This window comes from Hyla sarda, chromosome 4, assembly GCF_029499605.1.
Source record: "Hyla sarda isolate aHylSar1 chromosome 4, aHylSar1.hap1, whole genome shotgun sequence".
Taxonomy (NCBI): Eukaryota; Metazoa; Chordata; class Amphibia; order Anura; family Hylidae; genus Hyla; species Hyla sarda.
In genome coordinates this window covers 378,790,844-378,811,330 of record NC_079192.1, presented here as the reverse complement: position 1 = coordinate 378,811,330, position 20,487 = coordinate 378,790,844, and the positions used below count along the sequence as shown (strand labels likewise).

Here is a 20,487-nt window from a genome sequence, read left to right as displayed (position 1 = left end):
TGGGCACCTTGGAGGCGATCAAAGAGTTCAGAGATGAGGGGTAAGGGGTAGCGGTTCTTAACCGTGATTTTATTAAGACCGCGGTAGTCAATGCAAGGACGTAGGGAGCCATCTTTTTTGGAGACAAAGAAAAATCCGGCTCCGGCAGGAGAGGAGGATTTACGGATAAAGCCCCTTTTTAGATTCTCCTGGACGTATTCGGACATGGCAAGAGTCTCTGGGGCAGAGAGAGGATAAATTCTGCCCCGGGGTGGAGTAGTACCCGGGAGGAGGTCGATAGGGCAATCATAAGGCCTGTGAGGAGGTAGAGTCTCAGCTTGTTTTTTGCAGAAAACATCCGCGAAGTCCATATAGGCCTTGGGGAGACCGGTTACTGGAGGAACCACAGAGTTACGGCAAGGGTTACTGGGAACCGGTTTTAGACAGTTCTTGGAACAAGAGGACCCCCAACTCTTGATCTCCCCAGTGGACCAATCCAGGGTTGGGGAATGAAGTTGAAGCCAGGGAAGTCCAAGGAGAATCTCCGAGGTGCAATTGGGGAGGACCAAAAGTTCAATCCTCTCATGATGAGATCCGATGCTCATAAGAAGGGGCTCCGTGCGGAAACGTATGGTACAGTCCAATCTTTCATTATTTACACAATTGATGTAGAGGGGTCTGGCGAGACTGGTCACAGGGATGTTGAACCTGTTGACGAGAGAGGCCAAAATAAAATTTCCTGCAGAACCAGAGTCCAAGAAGGCCACTGTAGAGAAGGAGAAGGCAGAAGCAGACATCCGCACAGGCACAGTAAGACGTGGAGAAGCAGAGTAGACATCAAGGACTGTCTCACCTTTGTGCGGAGTCAGCGTACGTCTTTCCAGGCGGGGAGGACGGATAGGACAATCCCTCAGGAAGTGTTCGGTACTAGCACAGTACAGGCAGAGGTTCTCCATACGGCGTCGTGTCCTCTCTTGAGGTGTCAGGCGAGACCGGTCGACCTGCATAGCCTCCACGGCGGGAGGCACAGGAACAGATTGCAGGGGACCAGAGGAGAGAGGAGCCGAGGAGACGAAACGCCTCGTGCGAACAGAGTCCATATCTTGGCGGAGTTCCTGACGCCTTTCAGAAAAACGCATGTCAATGCGAGTGGCTAGGTGAATAAGTTCGTGTAGATTAGCAGGAATTTCTCGTGCGGCCAGAACATCTTTAATGTTGCTGGATAGGCCTTTTTTGAAGGTCGCGCAGAGGGCCTCATTATTCCAGGACAATTCTGAAGCAAGTGTACGGAATTGTACGGCATACTCGCCAACGGAAGAATTACCCTGGACCAGGTTCAACAGGGCAGTCTCAGCAGAAGAGGCTCGGGCAGGTTCCTCAAAGACACTTCGGATTTCCGAGAAGAAGGAGTGTACTGAGGCAGTGACGGGGTCATTGCGGTCCCAGAGCGGTGTGGCCCATGACAGGGCTTTTCCGGACAGAAGACTGACTACGAAAGCCACCTTAGACCTTTCAGTGGGAAACAGGTCCGACATCATCTCCAGATGCAGGGAACATTGGGAAAGGAAGCCACGGCAAAACTTAGAGTCCCCATCAAACTTATCCGGCAAGGATAAGCGTATCCCAGGAGCGGCCACTCGCTGCGGAGGAGGTGCAGGAGCTGGCGGAGGAGATGACTGCTGAAGCTGTGGTAGCAACTGTTGTAGCATAACGGTCAGTTGAGACAGCTGTTGGCCTTGTTGCGCAATCTGTTGTGACTGCTGGGCGACCACCGTGGTGAGGTCAGCGACAACTGGCAGAGGAACTTCAGCGGGATCCATGGCCGGATCTACTGTCACGATGCCGGCTGGCAGGTAGTGGACCCTCTGTGCCAGAGAGGGATTGGCGTGGACCGTGCTAGTGGACCGGTTCTAAGCCACTACTGGTTTTCACCAGAGCCCGCCGCAAAGCGGGATGGTCTTGCTGCGGCGGTAGTGACCAGGTCGTATCCACTAGCAACGGCTCACCTCTCTGGCTGCTGAAGATAGGCGCGGTACAAGGGAGTAGGCAGAAGCAAGGTCGGACGTAGCAGAAGGTCGGGGCAGGCAGCAAGGATCGTAGTCAGGGGCAACGGCAGAAGGTCTGGAAACACTGGCAAGGGACACACAAGGAACGCTTTCACTGGCACTAAGGCAACAAGATCCGGCAAGGGAGTGCAAGGGAAGTGAGGTAATATAGGGAGTGCACAGGTGATAACTCTAATTGGAACCACTGCGCCAATCAGCGGCGCAGTGGCCCTTTAAATCGCAGAGACCCGGCGCGCGCGCGCCCTAGGGAGCGGGGCCGCGCGCGCCGGGACAGAACAGACGGGGAGCGAGTCAGGTAGGAGAGCCGGGGTGCGCATCGCGAGCGGGCGCTACCCGCATCGCGAATCGCATCCCGGCTAGCAGCAGGATCGCAGCGCCCCGGGTCAGAGGACGTGACCGGGGCGCTGCAGCGGAGGAGGTGAAGCGAGCGCTCCGGGGAGGAGCGGGAACCCGGAGCGCTCGGCGTAACATTCACCTATGGTGGCTACCAATGAAAATGATTTCAAAAGCCCCACATAGACAGTGATGATGATGACCAAGACGACCATGATGACCAACCTGTATAGTTCCATCTGCCTCGAAAAAGCTGGAAAGGATGGTGATCTGTATTGCTATAGTACACTGACAGCCATATTGACAGCATGAAGGAAACAGATGAGTACGGATAAAAGAAACTTCCAGAAGGTCAACCGTCACTGCAGCACTCCACCAATATGGTTGCAAAGATACACTTAAAGACTGTGAGTTAAAACTTATATTTTTTTATACATACATATACATACATAAAGAAAAACAATATATATATATATTTCTCTCTATCCCTCCACTTACTGAAGTATAAAATCCATTTGATGACATCACAATGACATCATGAAGGTTCTATTCAGACAGACGAAGCTGATGACTTTCCCACATTCACTTGCTACTACTTACTCAGGAAAGTTATATGTGAGTGCTCACTTGCGATTTCTGCGATTCTAGAGATATTTTTCTTCGCATTCTTCATACAATGAAGGCAACAAAGAAGAGAAATGATTTAGAAAAAGAAGGAGAGAAGAAGGAGAACAAAACTGCCATTGAGCAGAGAGATAATGGCCAGGAGACTAAGAAACCAAAAAAGAACAGGTTTTTAGGTTACCTGCGAAACGCCGGGACCTGGATGAGAAGAACTTCTGACAAAGAGAAGAGAAGTTTGAGTGAACTCCCAGGACCCAGCAACATTAATGTGTTGGACAGCAAAGGTAGGACCTCGTGTAATAATCAGGGACTGGAGAAAGCCAAGAAAAGGCCAAGTGTCTTAGCCCATCTGCAGACGCCATGGAAGTGGCTTGCTGACCTAAAATGGAGAGGATCATATGTACTCAATGAGGAAACTCCAGACATTTCCTCCAAACCAGGTCACAAGGAATCAGCACATGAAGCCAAGAAATGTCCAAGGGTCTCGTTAGTCAAGCTACAGGCACCTTGGAAGTGGCTTACTGATCTAAAATGGAGAGGATCATATGTGGTCAGAGAGGAAATCCCAGGACCCAGTACATGTAAAGAGCAGCAAAAAGACGATGAGGGGGATCATACCATCCTACAGCCTGGTACGTCATCTAAAACAGTCCCCCTATCACTACACTGCTTCACTTTACACAGTATACTTGGGAAAGGAGGTTATGGCAAAGTCTACTTAGGAAGAGACATCATACGAAAAGAATATGTGGCCATTAAAGAAACAAACAAGAAGTGGTTCACAAGATATGGACACACGTTCATAGAGCGCCATGTCCTCCAACTCTCCCACCAGTGCCCTTATTTAATCCATGGCCTGGCAGCCTTCCAATCACTAAGAAGTGTCTACTATGTTATGGAGGTGGCCACCAGAGGGGATCTGAATGACTTTATCCTAAGGTACAGTCCTCTTAATGTCAGAACAGCAAAATTTATCACAGCTGAGGTGGTTTGTGGTATACAGTTCTTACACAGTAAAGACATTGTCCATAGGGACCTCAAACCGGGAAACATTCTTCTAACCCAAGACGGCCACATCAAAATAACAGATTTTGGCCTTGCTGCAAGAGATGTATTCCTGAAGATCAGAGGTACACCGGGGTACGCAGCCCCAGAACTTGTAAAGAACAAGGCACATGGGAGAGGAGTGGACTACTATTCCATTGGCGTCATCCTCTATAAAATGCTAACTGGACGGCTTACAGTTTACATGATAAATGATCATGATGTATTTTACCCATGGTTCCTGACTCCTGACTCAGTAGACATCATAAGAGGACTGCTTTGTAAAGACCAGTTTCAGAGGTTGGGAGTTACATGCGACATCAGGACACATCAGTTTTTTGCAGACATTAACTGGAATGATGTGGAAGCCAGAAGGATGAGACCACCAGCAAACATGACGGCAGCTCCTGCTATGATTTACCCAAATGCTGAAGAAACTGGGCACCTTGTGGAACAACCATTGGAAATCACAGCTAAAACTCACAAGATCTTTAATGATTTTAGCTTTGTGTGTCCAGCATGGTCGGATTATTATCATCCTGTCATCATTCAGACTGAGGACAATCGGATGGGTAAAAGGCTATTCAGGAAGAAAAAACCCTAATACCCTAACCCCATCCATTTTCTACCATCTTTGCTGTCAATAAAGGCTGTGGCTGCCACCATTTGTATATGTGTTTCTTTATAATGATGGTTAGGAAGCTGGGGACATTACAACACTATATTATATTCATGTGTCTATATGGCTAATACCCCAAGTATCCCACAGGGAGATATTGGGGGAGATTTATCAAAAACTGTCCAGAGGAAAAGTTGCCCTTAGCAACCAATCAGCTTGCTTCTTTCCTTTTTAACAAGGCCTCTGCAAAAATTAAAGAAGCAATCTGATTGGTTACTATGGGCTATGGGCAACTTTTCCGATGTGACAGGGCGGGAGAATGTGACAGGGGGGGGGGGGAGAATGTGGTAAGGGGGAGAATGTGAAAGAGGGGTGGAGATTGTGACCGAGGAGGAGGGAGAATGTAACGGGGGAGAATGTGAAGGGGGGCTTAGTGGGGCGTTTTTTTGTTGTTGGGGGGGGGGGGGGAATAAGACATGGGAGAGATTGTGACGGGGGGGAGATTGTGACAGGGGGAAGTGGCAGGGCGAGAGATTGTGACAGGGGGGAGAATGTGATGGGGGGAGGAAGTGACGGGGGGGAATGTGACAGGGGGGGAATGTGATGGGGGGTGGAGAATGTGACAGGTGGAGGAGGTTACAAGAGGGGGGGAGAATGTGACTGGGACGAATGTGACGGGGGAAGAGATGTGATATGGGGGAGAATGTGATAAAATATGTGGATAGATGTGGAATGGGGGAGATTGGACATGAAATGGGGGGATTTCACCATTTATTATATCACATCGCATATTGAAATCACAATATTGAGGCCCACAATCGCAATCGCACATTTTCCCCATATTATGCAGCCCCAATATATACATATCACACTCTAGGCCGGAAGAAGCGCAACTAGCGCAAAACTTCACCGGCAGTCGCCTCGCTTCTGAGCGCCCTGCTTCGTGTCTGAGATCGGGTCGTCCGTTGTTGCCAGAGGAGTCGAGCTACTGCAGCCCTGCGGTGAGTGCGGGTACCCTGTTTGTTCTTTTGTTGGTACTTGATTTGTGACTTTGCGCTTCTTTGGGCCCCAGAACCATAAGGACTCACAGGCACTAGGACTCTCCTCCTCCCCAGGGACAGACCATTACTGACAGCTGTTCACTATTAGTGACTGCGGTCTGAGCTCTCTTGTTACAAACTACTACAGTGCCCTCTTCTCTTGTTCTGTAATCTTATACATATACCGTGTTTCCCCGAAAATAGTACCTACCCCGAAAATAGGCCCTAGCCGGATTATCGGGGTGGGCTGCAATATAAGCCCTACCTCGATAATAAGACCTAGACCGGTGGTCTCCAACCTGCGGACCTCCAGATGTTGCAAATGTTTGCAACATCTGGAGGTCCGCAGGTTGAAGACCACTGACCTAGACAATGCCCGGGCTGCAAATATTAAAAAGCAATCTTTAACTTACCTTCGTCCTCCGTTCCCCCGTTGCTAAGGAACCGGCCTCGCTGTCCTCCGCTGTTCTCGCTCGCCGGCCGGCTTCTTACAGTCGGCTCAGCCTATCATCGGCCGAGGCGGGACATCGCTGCGGCCGGTGATAGGCTGAAGGCTCTGAGACGTCACAACACCAGGAAGCAGCAAGAACAGCGGAGGGACCATGAGGCCGGCGCCTTAGCAACGGGGGAACGGAGGACGAAGGTAAGTTAAAGATTGCTTTTTAATATTTGCAGCCCGGGCACAGGAATAGATACAGCGCAGCGGCTGATAATTATTTGGCAGGGGGGGAGAGAAGCTTCGCTCGCGGGTGACAAATGATCAGTACCCCGATGTGGGGATTGTGGGGTGCAGCGCTGGGCTGATAAACCGGCAGGGGTGCGGGGGTTAGGGACGTTGGGGGGCATTTACACCCCCCCCCCATTATCATCATGTGATATGCGCAGCTCGTGCATATCACATGATGATAATGGGGGGGGGGGTAAATACCGTGGAACCGCCATGTTGTTCAATGTGCATAAATAAATAAGCCCTACCCTGAAAATTAGCCCTAGTGTGTTTTTTGGGGCTAAAATTTATATAAGACCCGGTCCTATTTTCGGAGAAACACGGTATATATATATATATATATATATATATATATATATATATATATGAGTTTTTTTCTTTTCTTTTTTACGTTATTCACTTTTTATTACCTGTACCAGTATTCCTGACAGGCAGTGACCATATAGAGTTACCATATAGTTACCACCCACACTGAATATAGATCTATAAGCTAAGCAGCACTGCCATCTACTGACATTTTTGGGGTACTGCTAAGGATAAGTATTGCATAGAAGATTCCAGAAGACAGAGACAAGATCTGTTTTTTTAGCCTCTGTATACAACCAGTATAACTGGAGATCAGAGTTAGGCTGGAACTCCACTGAGGTTTTTTTGTTGTTGCAAAAACGCCATTAAAAAAGCCAATTTTCCCGCACGGCGTTTTTTCAGTGAAAAAACGCCGCGTCCAGATGTTAGCTACAAGTCAATAGTAAACTGCAAAATGCCAGATTCACTTGCCATTTTTCAGTTTGGCGTTTTTTTTATCCTTTTGGCGTTTTTCAGCAATTTTGGACTGGATTTTCAAAACGTCCGACATAACCTAGTTTGGTGTTTTTTGCCCTGAAATCGTGGCGTTTTCCTCCCATAGAAGTCTATGGGAGAGCAAAAACGCCAAGAAAAACGCCATGTTGGTTTTAAATTTTGCGTTTTTGCAGGCGGTTTTTATTCTTTTTTGGACTTTTTTTCATTAAAATTTCGTAGGGCACCCTAAAAAAAATAATAAGAAAGATATATTGTTATGGAAAAAATTGTATCTAACGAAATTTATCTTTTTTATTAAGAAACGTTTATTAATTTTTAAACAGGGATCAATTGATGTGGGCGGGTAAAGCACTAAAAATGTAGCCGACAACAGGGATGTGGAATTTCTATCGCCCGACGCCCTGGACTAGCAGTTTTGGGCGCCGGGCAGGTGAATTTGTCCGGCCCTTAGCCCGGCTTCGGGCAAGCAGGGCCGGACCTGACAAGTGTGGCGGATCTGCAGTCTGTATGGAGCGGGCAGGAGTCGGGAGCCCGCTCCATACAGACTGCAGATCCGAAGCAGAGCAGGGGAGATGAGAAGCTGTGTATGTCTCTCTCTCCCCTGCTCTGCAGACGTGTGGGGGTAGATGAGGGGGCGTGGCTTCTTGCTCCCCGTGCAGACCTGCGTCCTCTGGCTTCACTCCCCCCAGCTGTAGCTTCGGAGAGCTGAGGGGAGGAGGCGCGTCTGCACGGGGAGACTGTATGCGGCGCTCTGCAGTATGTATGGAGCGGGCTCGGGATTCCTGCCCGCTCCATACTCTGCGGCCCCCGGCTGTTCTCAGTAGCCGGGGGCCGCCGCTAATAGCCAGCATGCGGCGATCGCCGCGGCTGGCTATTAACCCTTTAGATCGCCGCTGTCAAAGCTGACAGCGGCGTCTAAAGCCTGGGTTCTCAACCTGGGGTACGCGAAAACGCTGACAAATACCGGCCATGCATTGGCCAGTAGTTGTCAGCGCATCGCCGCGGCAGCTCACTGTACAGTAGCGCGGCCAGAGATGCGGCCGGGGCTACTGTAAGTGAGCTGCGTGGTTGCCAGGGAGACGTGTGGCCTCCCCTGACGTTGCGCGGAGTTGCCGCACAGCGCAGGGGGACGTCACACGTCAGTGCGGCCCTGTGGAACATCCCGTGAAGCAGCAGGCAACGGGACCACAGGACGCCAGGTAAACAACTGTATGGGACGGAGGGGGGGGGGGGAGTAATAAAGCACAAGGCATTGAAATTTTATGTCTTGTGCTTTATTACTCCCCTCTCCCCTTCCATCTTAATCCCCTTGCACCATTCCCCCCTTCCTCTGATCCCCCTTTTGCCATATGCGATAATAATGGCACAATGGGGATTAATATGGAGGGGGGGAAATGACAAAAGGGGATCAGAGGGAGGGGGGAATAATGACACAAGGGGATTAATATGGAGGAGGGGGGGGTTGATTATCCCCCCCCCCCCCCTCCATCTTAATCCCCTTGTGCTATTATTATCCGATATGGCAAAAGGGGATCAGAGAGAGGGGGGAATTATCAAACCCCCCCCCCCTCCATATTAATCCCCCTGTATCATTATTCCCCCCTCCATCTTAATCCCCTTGTTCCATATTGGATAATAATGGCACAAGGGGATAAAGATGGAGGGGGAATAATGGTAAAAGGGAATCAGAGGGAGGTGGGAATTGTGGGACAGGGGGAGTAAGACGGAGGGGGAATAATAGCACAAGGGGATTAAGATGGAGATGGGATGCATTAGTATAAAGGTAAGAACACGCCTTTTGTCTGCGGGTACCCCTCGCTCGCAAGTTCCGCGTGAGGGGGTACCCGTGGACATACTTTTAGGCCTTGGGGGGTGCGGTCACCGAAAAGGTTGAGAACCACTGGTCTAAAGGGACATGTGAATGCTCCCTGGTGGGCTAGGGGGGTGGATCACCCCTCCCCCCCGCAGCGCGATTGCAGGGGGGCGATCCACTATGGAGGTAGCTGGAGGACTTTCCTCTGCTTCCTCCTGTCCCGGCTCTGTCATTGATAGATCCTGGCTGGACCAGGCTCTATCAATGGATCACAGAGCACACAGATTAATAGAGTTCAATAGAATCTATTCATCTGTCTGAGGAATCTAATGATTCCTCATAAGTCTAATAAAGTGTAAAAGAAAAAAAAAAAGTTTTAATAAAAGTTTGAAAGACACCCAGTGGTCTTCAAACTGTGCCCCTCCAGATGTTACAAAACTACAATTCCCAGCATGCCCGGACAGCCGTTAGCTGTCCGGGCATGCTGGGAGTTGTAGTTTTGCAACATCTGGAGGGCCACAGTTTGAAGACCGCTGCATTAACCCCTTCCATGTTAAAAGTTCAAATCACCCCCTTTTCCTATATACAAACATGCAAACATAATAAAAATAAACATATTTGGTATCGCTTCGTGTGTAATTGTGCAACCTATTAAAACATAACATTATGTATCCCGTACGGTAAATGTAATAAAAATACCAAACCACAGATTTGCAATTTTTATAATATCCCAGAAAAAAAAAAGTTAAAAAGCGATTAAAAAGTCAGATGAATACCAAAATGGTACCGATACAAAAAAAAGATTATGGCGCAAAAAATGATCCCTCATACAGCCTGGTATGAGGAAAAAAAATAAAGCTACAGGGGTTAAAAAATGGCAATTAAAAAAATTAGAAAAAGTTCAGAATTAGTAAAACATGACGTAAACGATACAAATCTGGTATCGCTGTAATCAGGCGCCTAAAGTAAAAAACTAACATGTTACCTCAACCACAAGGTAAATGGCGCAGAAAAGAAAAACCACCAAATCTGCAAAATTATCTTTTACTATTTCAATTTCACTTCACTTAATATATATATATATTTTGGTTCAGAGAATACGTTATTAAAAAATTAAAAGGTGTCATTATAGTAGGTAGTTATCATTATAGTAGGTATTTATGGCTATTATAGGGCGAGGAGGAAAAAATCAGAGCGTAAAAGCGAAAATTGGCCTGGACAAGTAGATCGTCATGAGGGACAAGTGGATTTTGCTCCATTTTAGTCCCGTGGACAAGTAGTTTTTTTTATAAAATTTCCACACCCCTGCGACAATAATAAAAATGTATTGTGTGTGTGTGTGTGTGTTTTTCACTTTTTGTTTTACATTTTTTAGGTAGTACTACTACTCCCAGCATGGAACACACTGTTCCATGATGGGAGCAGTAGTACCTGTACTAATTGACAGATCGCCTGTTGTGATCCTCCTGTATAATGTATAGATGCAGCTGCTCTACTATGGTCCCCTGCACTGACGTATATATACACACATTCATATTTCCCGCAGAGAGCTGTGATTGGCCAGATGGTTCCAGCCTATCACAGCTCTAGGAATATGTGTATATATACGGCAGTGCAGGGGACCATAGAAGAGCGGCCGCATCTATATATTATACAGGAGGACACCCTCCTGTATAATAGTGACACCCGCTGTGATCTTTCCTTAACTACAAGTACTACTACTCCCAACATGGAGAACACTCTGCTCCATGCTGGGAGCTGTAGTACCTGCATTAATAGACAGATCGTATCATGTGTCAGAAATTCCACTCGCTGCGATCTGTCTATTAATGCAGGTACTACAGCTCCCAGCATAGAGCAGAGTGTACTCCATGTTGGGAGTGGTAGTACCTGCAGTAAGGGCCAGGTCACAGAGGATGTCACTTCTCCTGACACCCGCTGCGATCCTCCAGATGTGAATGTCGGGATCAGCTGTTCTCAGGGCTACAGAGCCAGGAGAACTGCTGATGTTGAGCCGTAGGTATACATCGTATATCTACTGCCCAGCAAGAACTTACAGTGAACCTGCAATGTGTATACAGTATACACATTGCTGGCTCACTTAACCCCTTGCTGAGCTGTGCGCTATGCGCAAGCCCAGCAAGGAAGGAGTTAACTTACACTGCTGGACAGTGTAGGTTAACCCTTTGGGTGCTATACACTATATACAGCTATCTATAGATAGCTGTATATAGTGTATACAGAAGACGAAGTCCGCTTACTTCCCTCGAGTCCCGGGCAGGTCCGTATAGCAGTGATGGCATGTCCCTGTCTCTGAGGCAGCGCCCTGGGGGCTGCACCGATATTGTGGGGGTCCCCAGCAGCAGGACCCCTGTGATCATACATCTCATATCAAAGTAAGCACAGACCACTACCAGGCATAGTTAGGTGCCCAATCTTTTTCCTTTGCAGTGTATTTTCTAGACTTTGTTGCACACCAATGAGCAGTTCTGTTAACCTCAACATGTATTGTACCTAAAATGTAGACATATTGTAGGGCATCTCTGCACTAATATAAAAGCTAAGTAACTGATGACCATGACTGGTATTAAAATATAGATGGGTGAACTCTAACATAGACAAATAGGACTGACCTTCACCCACTCCTCCACATCTCCGTCCTCTATGACCTCCAGTCTTTCACCTTGAGTGATGGTCAGTTCATCAGCCTGGGCTCCCTGTACAGAACACAGAAGGGAAATCATTCCAGGCAATAGGTTAGCTATGAAACCCAACTCATTCTCCCAGAAATTCAGATTTAAGAAGTCATTTAAAAATCTGTTTCACTTTCTGGCATCAGCTGATTTAAAAAAAAAATTCTCCACCGGAGTACCCCTTAAGGACTGAGCTCTTTTTCACCTTCAGGACTCAGCTCTTTTTAGCAAATCTGACCACTGTCACTTTAAGCATTAATAACTCTGGGATGCTTTTACTTTTTATTCTGATTCCAAGAATGTTTTTTTGTGACATATTCTACTTTATGTTAGTTGTAAATTTTCGTCGATACCTTGCATCAAAAATTGAGGAAAATTTTGCATTTTTTTTTACTTTGAAACTCTCTGCTTATAAGGAAAATGGATATTCCAAATAAATTATATATTGATTCACAAATACAATATGTCTCATTTATGTTGGCATCATAAAGTTGATGTTTTTACTTTTGGAAGACATCAGAGGGCTTCAAAGTTCAGCAGCAATTTTCCAATTTTTCACAACATTTTCAAAATTGACCAGTTCAGTTTTGAAGTGGATTTGAGGGGCCTTCATATTAGAAATACCCCATAAATGACCCCATTATAAAAACTGCACCCCTCAAAGTATTCAAAATGACATTTTGTTAACCCTTTAGGTGTTTCACAGGAATAGCAGCAATGTATAGGAGAAAATTCAAAATCCTAATTTTTTACACTCGCATGTTCTTGCAGACCCAGTTTTTGAATTTTTACAAGGGGTAAAGGAGGGAAATCACCCTAAAATTTGTAACCCAATTTCTCTTGAGTAAGGAAATACCTCATATGTGGATGTAAAGTGCTCTGTGGGTGCACTAGAGGGCTCAGAAGGGAAGGAGCGCCAATGGGATTTTGGAGAGTGAGTTTTTCTGAAATGGTTTTTGGGGGCATGTCACATTTAGGAAGCCCCTATGGTGCCAGAACAGCAAAAAATAAACACATGGCATACTATTTTGGAAAATAAACCCCCAAGGAATGTAACAAGGGGTCCAGTGAGCCTTAACACCCCACAAGTGTTTGACGACTTTTCATTAAATTTGGATGTGTAAATTGATTTATACATTTTTTTCACTAAAATGCATTTTTCCCCCCAAATTTTACATTTTTACAAGGGGTAATATGAGAAAATGTTCCCCAAAATATGTAACCCCATCTCTTCTGAGTATGGAAATACCCCATGTGTGGACGTCAAGTGCACTGCGGGCGCACTACAATGCCCCCCATAGTGCCAGAACAGTGGAACCCCCACATGTGACCCCATTTTTGAAACTACACCCCTCACAGAATGTTTTAAGGGGTGCAGTGAGCATTTACACCTCACTGGCGTTTGACAGATCTGTAACAGTGGGCTGTGCAAATGAAAAATTTAATTTTTCCCTTTTACGGACCGCTGTTCCAAAAATCTGTCAGACACCTGTGGGACATAAATGCCCACTGTACCCCTTATTACATTACATGAGGGGTGTAGTTTCCAAAATGAGGTCCCATGTGGGGGGGGGGGGGTCCATCGTTCTGGCACTATGGGGGCTTTGTAAACGCATGTGGCCTTCAATTCCGGACAAATTTTCTCTCCAAAAGCCCAATGGCGCTCCTTCTCTTCTGAGCATTGTAGTTCGCCCGCAGAGCACTTTACATCCACATATATGGTGTGCTCTTACTCTGCAGAAATGTGGTTACAAATTTTGCAGGGCTTTTTTTTTCTATTTTCCCTAGTGAAAATGAAAAATTTAGGGTAACACCAGCATTTTAGTAAAAAAAAATTTTTTTTTCATTTTCCCATTCAACTTTAACGAAAATTCATCAAACACCTGTGGGGTATTAAGGCTCACTATACCCCTTATTACATTCCGTGAGGAGTGTAGTTTCCAAAATTGGGTCACATGGGAATCTGTGACAGTGATGACACCGGGGAGATGAGGGACAGTAATAACCAACACACAGGGGAGGTGGGGAGATGAGGGGAGAATAATGACTGTGACACACAGGGGGAGATTAGTTAAGTGACACACAGGGGAGGTGGGGAGATGAGGGGAGACTAATGACTGTGACACACCGGGGGAAATTAGGGGACAGTAATAACTGACACACAGGGGAGGTGGGGAGATGAGGGGAGACTAATGACTGACACACAGGGGAGATGAGGGGACAGTAATAACTGACACACAGGGGAGGTTGGGAGATGAGGGGAGACTAATGACTGTGACACACAGGGGGGAGATTAGGGACAGTAATAACCGACACACAGGGGAGGTGGGGACACTAATGACTGTAACACACGGGAAGAGGAGGGGAGACTAATGAATGTGACACACAGGGGGGAGATTAGGGGACAGTAATAACCGACACATGGGGGCAGGTAAGGGGACACTAATGGCCGTGACACAGAGGAAGATGAGGAGATTCTAATAATTGTGACACAGGACACACAGGGGTAGGTGATGAGACACTGGGGGGGGGGGACATGAGGGAACACTAATGTCTGTGACACAGAGGGAGATGAGGGGTCACTACTAACTGTGACACAGGAGGAGATGATAGGACACTAATGACCGATCACATGACGTCACAGAACGTCCCATTGCTTAGTGACGTAGTAAATATTATTTACTGCCTCCAAAATTCATAACAATTTAGTCAAACCCTGTCCTAACATCTCTACACATATGGCCTCTGACAGACGTGAGACACTGTATAGACATAGTAAAGCATACATCATATACATAATACTACTCATACATATTTATACTGCTAAACTACAACTCCCAGCATGCCCGGACAGCCATTGGGAGTTGTAGTTTTCCAACAGCTGGAGGCACACTGGAAAATACCACCCTAGCCTATACAATACACTACTTTTCCATCATACTTGGTCAGATGACTACAACCTCCATCATACCAGGAAATACTGTCAGAACATGATGATGGGAGTTGTAGTCTGGTGGGAGCTGCAGAGTGACAGGTTAGGGATCATTACATTAGGATGTGCGGTTGTTTGGACAATTTTCCAGGATTCCCTGAATTGCCCCCATGTAAACAAGTGCAGGTGCGATGCCCCGGGCTCCCCATGTGCCCGCAGTCACTATAGTAACAGCTGCCCCCCTCCTGCAGGGCACCCGGTGCCCTCTCCCCTCTGATGCCCCGGGCTCCCCATGTGCCCGCAGTCACTATAGTAACAGCTGCCCCCCTCCTGCAGGGCACCCGGTGCCCTCTCCCCTCTGATGCCCCGGGCTCCCCATGTGCCCGCAGTCACTATAGTAACAGCTGCCCCCCTCCTACAGGGCACCCGGTGCCCTCTCCCCTCTGATGCCCCGGGCTCCCCATGTGCCCGCAGTCACTATAGTAACAGCTGCCCCCCTCCTGCAGGGCACCCGGTGCCCTCTCCCCTCTGATGCCCCGGGCTCCCCATGTGCCCGCAGTCACTATAGTAACAGCTGCCCCCCTCCTGCAGGGCACCCGGTGCCCTCTCCCCTCTGATGCACCGGGCTCCCCATGTGCCCGCAGTCACTATAGTAACAGCTGCCCCCCTCCTGCAGGGCACCCGGTGCCCTCTCCCCTCTGATGCCCCGGGCTCCCCATGTGCCCGCAGTCACTATAGTAACAGCTGCCCCCCTCCTGCAGGGCACCCGGTGCCCTCTCCCCTCTGATGCCCCGGGCTCCCCATGTGCCCGCAGTCACTATAGTAACAGCTGCCCCCCTCCTGCAGGGCACCCGGTGCCCTCTCCCCTCTGATGCACCGGGCTCCCCATGTGCCCGCAGTCACTATAGTAACAGCTGCCCCCCTCCTGCAGGGCACCCGGTGCCCTCTCCCCTCTGATGCCCCGGGCTCCCCATGTGCCCGCAGTCACTATAGTAACAGCTGCCCCCCTCCTGCAGGGCACCCGGTGCCCTCTCCCCTCTGATGCCCCGGGCTCCCCATGTGCCCGCAGTCACTATAGTAACAGCTGCCCCCCTCCTGCAGGGCACCCGGTGCCCTCTCCCCTCTGATGCCCCGGGCTCCCCATGTGCCCGCAGTCACTATAGTAACAGCTGCCCCCCTCCTGCAGGGCACCCGGTGCCCTCTCCCCTCTGATACCCAAGGGCTCCCCATGTGCCCGCAGTCACTATAGTAACAGCTGCCCCCCTCCTGCAGGGCACCCGGTACCCTCTCCCCTCTGATGCCCCGGGCTCCCCATGTGCCCGCAGTCACTATAGTAACAGCTGCCCCCCTCCTGCAGGGCACCCGGTACCCTCTCCCCTCTGATACCCCGAGCTCTCCATGTGCCCGCAGTCACTATAGTAGCAGCTGCCCCCCTCCTGCAGGGCACCCGGTGCCCTCTCCCCTCTGATACCCCGGGCTCCCCATGTGCCCGCAGTCACTATAGTAACAGCTGCCCCCCTCCTGCAGGGCACCCGGTACCCTCTCCCCTCTGATATCCCGAGCTCTCCATGTGCCCGCAGTCACTATAGTAACAGCTGCCCCCCTCCTGCAGGGCACCCGGTGCCCTCTCCCCTCTGATACCCCGGGCTCCCCATGTGCCCGCAGTCACTATAGTAACAGCTGCCCCCCTCCTGCAGGGCACCCGGTGCCCTCTCCCCTCTGATGCCCCGGGCTCCCCATGTGCCCGCAGTCACTATAGTAACAGCTGCCCCCCTCCTGCAGGGCACCCGGTACCCTCTCCCCTCTGATACCCCGGGCTCCCCATGTGCCCGCAGTCACTATAGTAACAGCTGCCCCCCTCCTGCAGGGCACCCGGTGCCCTCTCCCCTCTGATGCCCCGGGCTCCCCATGTGCCCGCAGTCACTATAGTAACAGCTGCCCCCCTCCTGCAGGGCACCCGGTGCCCTCTCCCCTCTGATGCCCCGGGCTCCCCATGTGCCCGCAGTCACTATAGTAACAGCTGCCCCCCTCCTGCAGGGCACCCGGTGCCGTCTCCCCTCTGATGCCCCGGGATCCCCATGTGCCCGCAGTCACTATAGTAACAGCTGCCCCCCTCCTGCAGGGCACCCGGTGCCCTCTCCCCTCTGATGCCCCGGGCTCCCCATGTGCCCGCAGTCACTATAGTAACAGCTGCCCCCCTCCTGCAGGGCACCCGGTGCCCTCTCCCCTCTGATGCCCCGGGCTCCCCATGTGCCCGCAGTCACTATAGTAACAGCTGCCCCCCTCCTGCAGGGCACCCGGTGCCCTCTCCCCTCTGATGCCCCGGGCTCCCCATGTGCCCGCAGTCACTATAGTAACAGCTGCCCCCCTCCTGCAGGGCACCCGGTGTCCTCTCCCCTCTGATGCCCCGGGCTCCCCATGTGCCCGCAGTCACTATAGTAACAGCTGCCCCCCTCCTGCAGGGCACCCGGTGCCCTCTCCCCTCTGATGCCCCGGGCTCCCCATGTGCCCGCAGTCACTATAGTAACAGCTGCCCCCCTCCTGCAGGGCACCCGGTGCCCTCTCCCCTCTGATACCCCGGGCTCCCCATGTGCCCGCAGTCACTATAGTAACAGCTGCCCCCCTCCTGCAGGGCACCCGGTACCCTCTCCCCTCTGATGCCCCGGGCTCCCCATGTGCCCGCAGTCACTATAGTAACAGCTGCCCCCCTCCTGCAGGGCACCCGGTACCCTCTCCCCTCTGATACCCCGAGCTCTCCATGTGCCCGCAGTCACTATAGTAACAGCTGCCCCCCTCCTGCAGGGCACCCGGTGCCCTCTCCCCTCTGATACCCCGGGCTCCCCATGTGCCCGCAGTCACTATAGTAACAGCTGCCCCCCTCCTGCAGGGCACCCGGTACCCTCTCCCCTCTGATACCCCGAGCTCTCCATGTGCCCGCAGTCACTATAGTAACAGCTGCCCCCCTCCTGCAGGGCACCCGGTGCCCTCTCCCCTCTGATGCCCCGGGCTCCCCATGTGCCCGCAGTCACTATAGTAACAGCTGCCCCCCTCCTGCAGGGCACCCGGTGCCCTCTCCCCTCTGATGCCCCGGGCTCCCCATGTGCCCGCAGTCACTATAGTAACAGCTGCCCCCCTCCTGCAGGGCACCCGGTACCCTCTCCCCTCTGATACCCCGGGCTCCCCATGTGCCCGCAGTCACTATAGTAACAGCTGCCCCCCTCCTGCAGGGCACCCGGTGCCCTCTCCCCTCTGATGCCCCGGGCTCCCCATGTGCCCGCAGTCACTATAGTAACAGCTGCCCCCCTCCTGCAGGGCACCCGGTGCCCTCTTCCCTCTGATGCCCCGGGCTCCCCATGTGCCCGCAGTCACTATAGTAACAGCTGCCCCCCTCCTGCAGGGCACCCGGTGCCGTCTCCCCTCTGATGCCCCGGGATCCCCATGTGCCCGCAGTCACTATAGTAACAGCTGCCCCCCTCCTGCAGGGCACCCGGTGCCCTCTCCCCTCTGATGCCCCGGGCTCCCCATGTGCCCGCAGTCACTATAGTAACAGCTGCCCCCCTCCTGCAGGGCACCCGGTGCCCTCTCCCCTCTGATGCCCCGGGCTCCCCATGTGCCCGCAGTCACTATAGTAACAGCTGCCCCCCTTCTGCAGGGCACCCGGTGCCCTCTCCCCTCTGATGCCCCGGGCTCCCCATGTGCCCGCAGTCACTATAGTAACAGCTGCCCCCCTCCTGCAGGGCACCCGGTGCCCTCTCCCCTCTGATGCCCCGGGCTCCCCATGTGCCCGCAGACACTATAGTAACAGCTGCCCCCCTCCTGCAGGGCACCCGATGCCCTCTCCCCTCTGATGCCCCGGGCTCCCCATGTGCCCGCAGTCACTATAGTAACAGCTGCCCCCCTCCTGCAGGGCACCCGGTGCCCTCTCCCCTCTGATGCCCCGGGCTCCCCATGTGCCCGCAGTCACTATAGTAACAGCTGCCCCCCTCCTGCAGGGCACCCGGTGCCCTCTCCCCTCTGATGCCCCGGGCTCCCCATGTGCCCGCAGTCACTATAGTAACAGCTGCCCCCCTCCTGCAGGGCACCCGGTGCCCTCTCCCCTCTGATGCCCCGGGCTCCCCATGTGCCCGCAGTCACTATAGTAACAGCTGCCCCCCTCCTGCAGGGCACCCGGTGCCCTCTCCCCTCTGATGCCCCGGGCTCCCCATGTGCCCGCAGTCACTATAGTAACAGCTGCCCCCCTCCTGCAGGGCACCCGGTGCCCTCTCCCCTCTGATGCCCCGGGCTCCCCATGTGCCCGCAGTCACTATAGTAACAGCTGCCCCCCTCCTGCAGGGCACCCGGTACCCTCTCCCCTCTGATGCCCCGGGCTCCCCATGTGCCCGCAGTCACTATAGTAACAGCTGCCCCCCTCCTGCAGGGCACCCGGTGCCGTCTCCCCTCTGATGCCCCGGGATCCCCATGTGCCCGCAGTCACTATAGTAACAGCTGCCCCCCTCCTGCAGGGCACCCGGTGTCCTCTCCCCTCTGATGCCCCGGGCTCCCCATGTGCCCGCAGTCACTATAGTAACAGCTGCCCCCCTCCTGCAGGGCACCCGGTGCCCTCTCCCCTCTGATGCCCCGGGCTCCCCATGTGCCCGCAGTCACTATAGTAACAGCTGCCCCCCTTCTGCAGGGCACCCGGTGCCCTCTCCCCTCTGATGCCCCGGGCTCCCCATGTGCCCGCAGTCACTATAGTAACAGCTGCCCCCCTCCTGCAGGGCACCCGGTGCCCTCTCCCCTCTGATGCCCCGGGCTCCCCATGTGCCCGCAGACACTATAGTAACAGCTGCCCCCCTCCTGCAGGGCACCCGATGCCCTCTCCCCTCTGATGCCCCGGGATCCCCATGTGCCCGCAGTCACTATAGTAACAGCTGCCCCCCTCCTGCAGGGCACCCGGTGTCCTCTCCCCTCTGATGCCCCGGGCTCCCCATGTGCCCGCAGTCACTATAGTAACAGCTGCCCCCCTCCTGCAGGGCACCCGGTGCCCTCTCCCCTCTGATGCCCCATACTCACTTTCCTGGGAGGAGGCTGCATCCTGACGGCTGCTCCTGTGTAGTCAGGATAAGGTAGAACCAGCCCAAAACTCACCTCCGCCAGCGCCCCGCCCCATCACAGCAGGCCCCGCCCACACCGTGTAGCAAAACGGGCAAACCCCGCCCCGCGCCACCGTTTACCACGCCCCCTACATGACAGTCAGGTCCTGTGACCACGCCCTCTCAGTTCTTCAACCGCCTCAGCAACCACGCTCGTGTGTTTACTGGGACACAGCGCCATCTAGTGTTATAACAGCGGTACTGCAGGCATGCGGTATTTCTATCCTGTCTGTTCACGCAGTTTATATGTCACAACTAAAAATGAGTTAACATTATTATGGGGGAGATTTATTAATACCTGTGTAGAGGGGAAAGTTGAGCAACCAATCAGATCGCTTCTTTCATTTCATTTTTTTCTTTAAAAAAAAAAAAAAAAGCCTCTGAAAAATAAAAGAAGCAATCTGGTTGCTATGGGCAACTTCTGCACTTTTTTTCCTCCTCACCTTCGAAAACCTATAAGATTGTGTTCACACCACGTATAGACCCATAAGGCTGCATTCACACAGCAATTAAATGCATAAGGTGCTTCACACCGCGTTTAGATCCTTAGTTGTAGTACCACACCCTACCTGAAGACCTTTGCGGTTTTTGTTTTTGGATAACCCCTTTAAAAAAAAAAAACTGACCGTAACAAATCTTTTTTTTTTTGGCAAACAAAAGAACGTACAGTAAAATAAAATCTAC

The 20,487-nt window shown here is 51.7% G+C and overlaps 1 protein-coding gene across 4 annotated transcripts in view; it reads right to left on the bottom strand.

Annotated features, from left to right (window-relative positions):
- The window catches only part of LOC130267322 (zona pellucida sperm-binding protein 4-like), a 62,710-nt gene extending 42,674 nt beyond the window's left edge, over nt 1-20,036 (bottom strand). For 3 of the 4 annotated variants that reach the window (XM_056516887.1, XM_056516890.1, XM_056516888.1), the window contains exons 1-2: nt 19,724-20,036; nt 11,680-11,763 (exon numbers count right to left, since the gene is read on the bottom strand). The gene's annotated coding sequence lies outside the window, so the exon portion shown is untranslated. The remainder of the gene's footprint in view (nt 1-11,679; nt 11,764-19,723) is intronic. The other variant, XM_056516891.1, reaches the window with a different exon arrangement.
- Between the last annotated feature and the right edge of the window lie 451 nt (nt 20,037-20,487).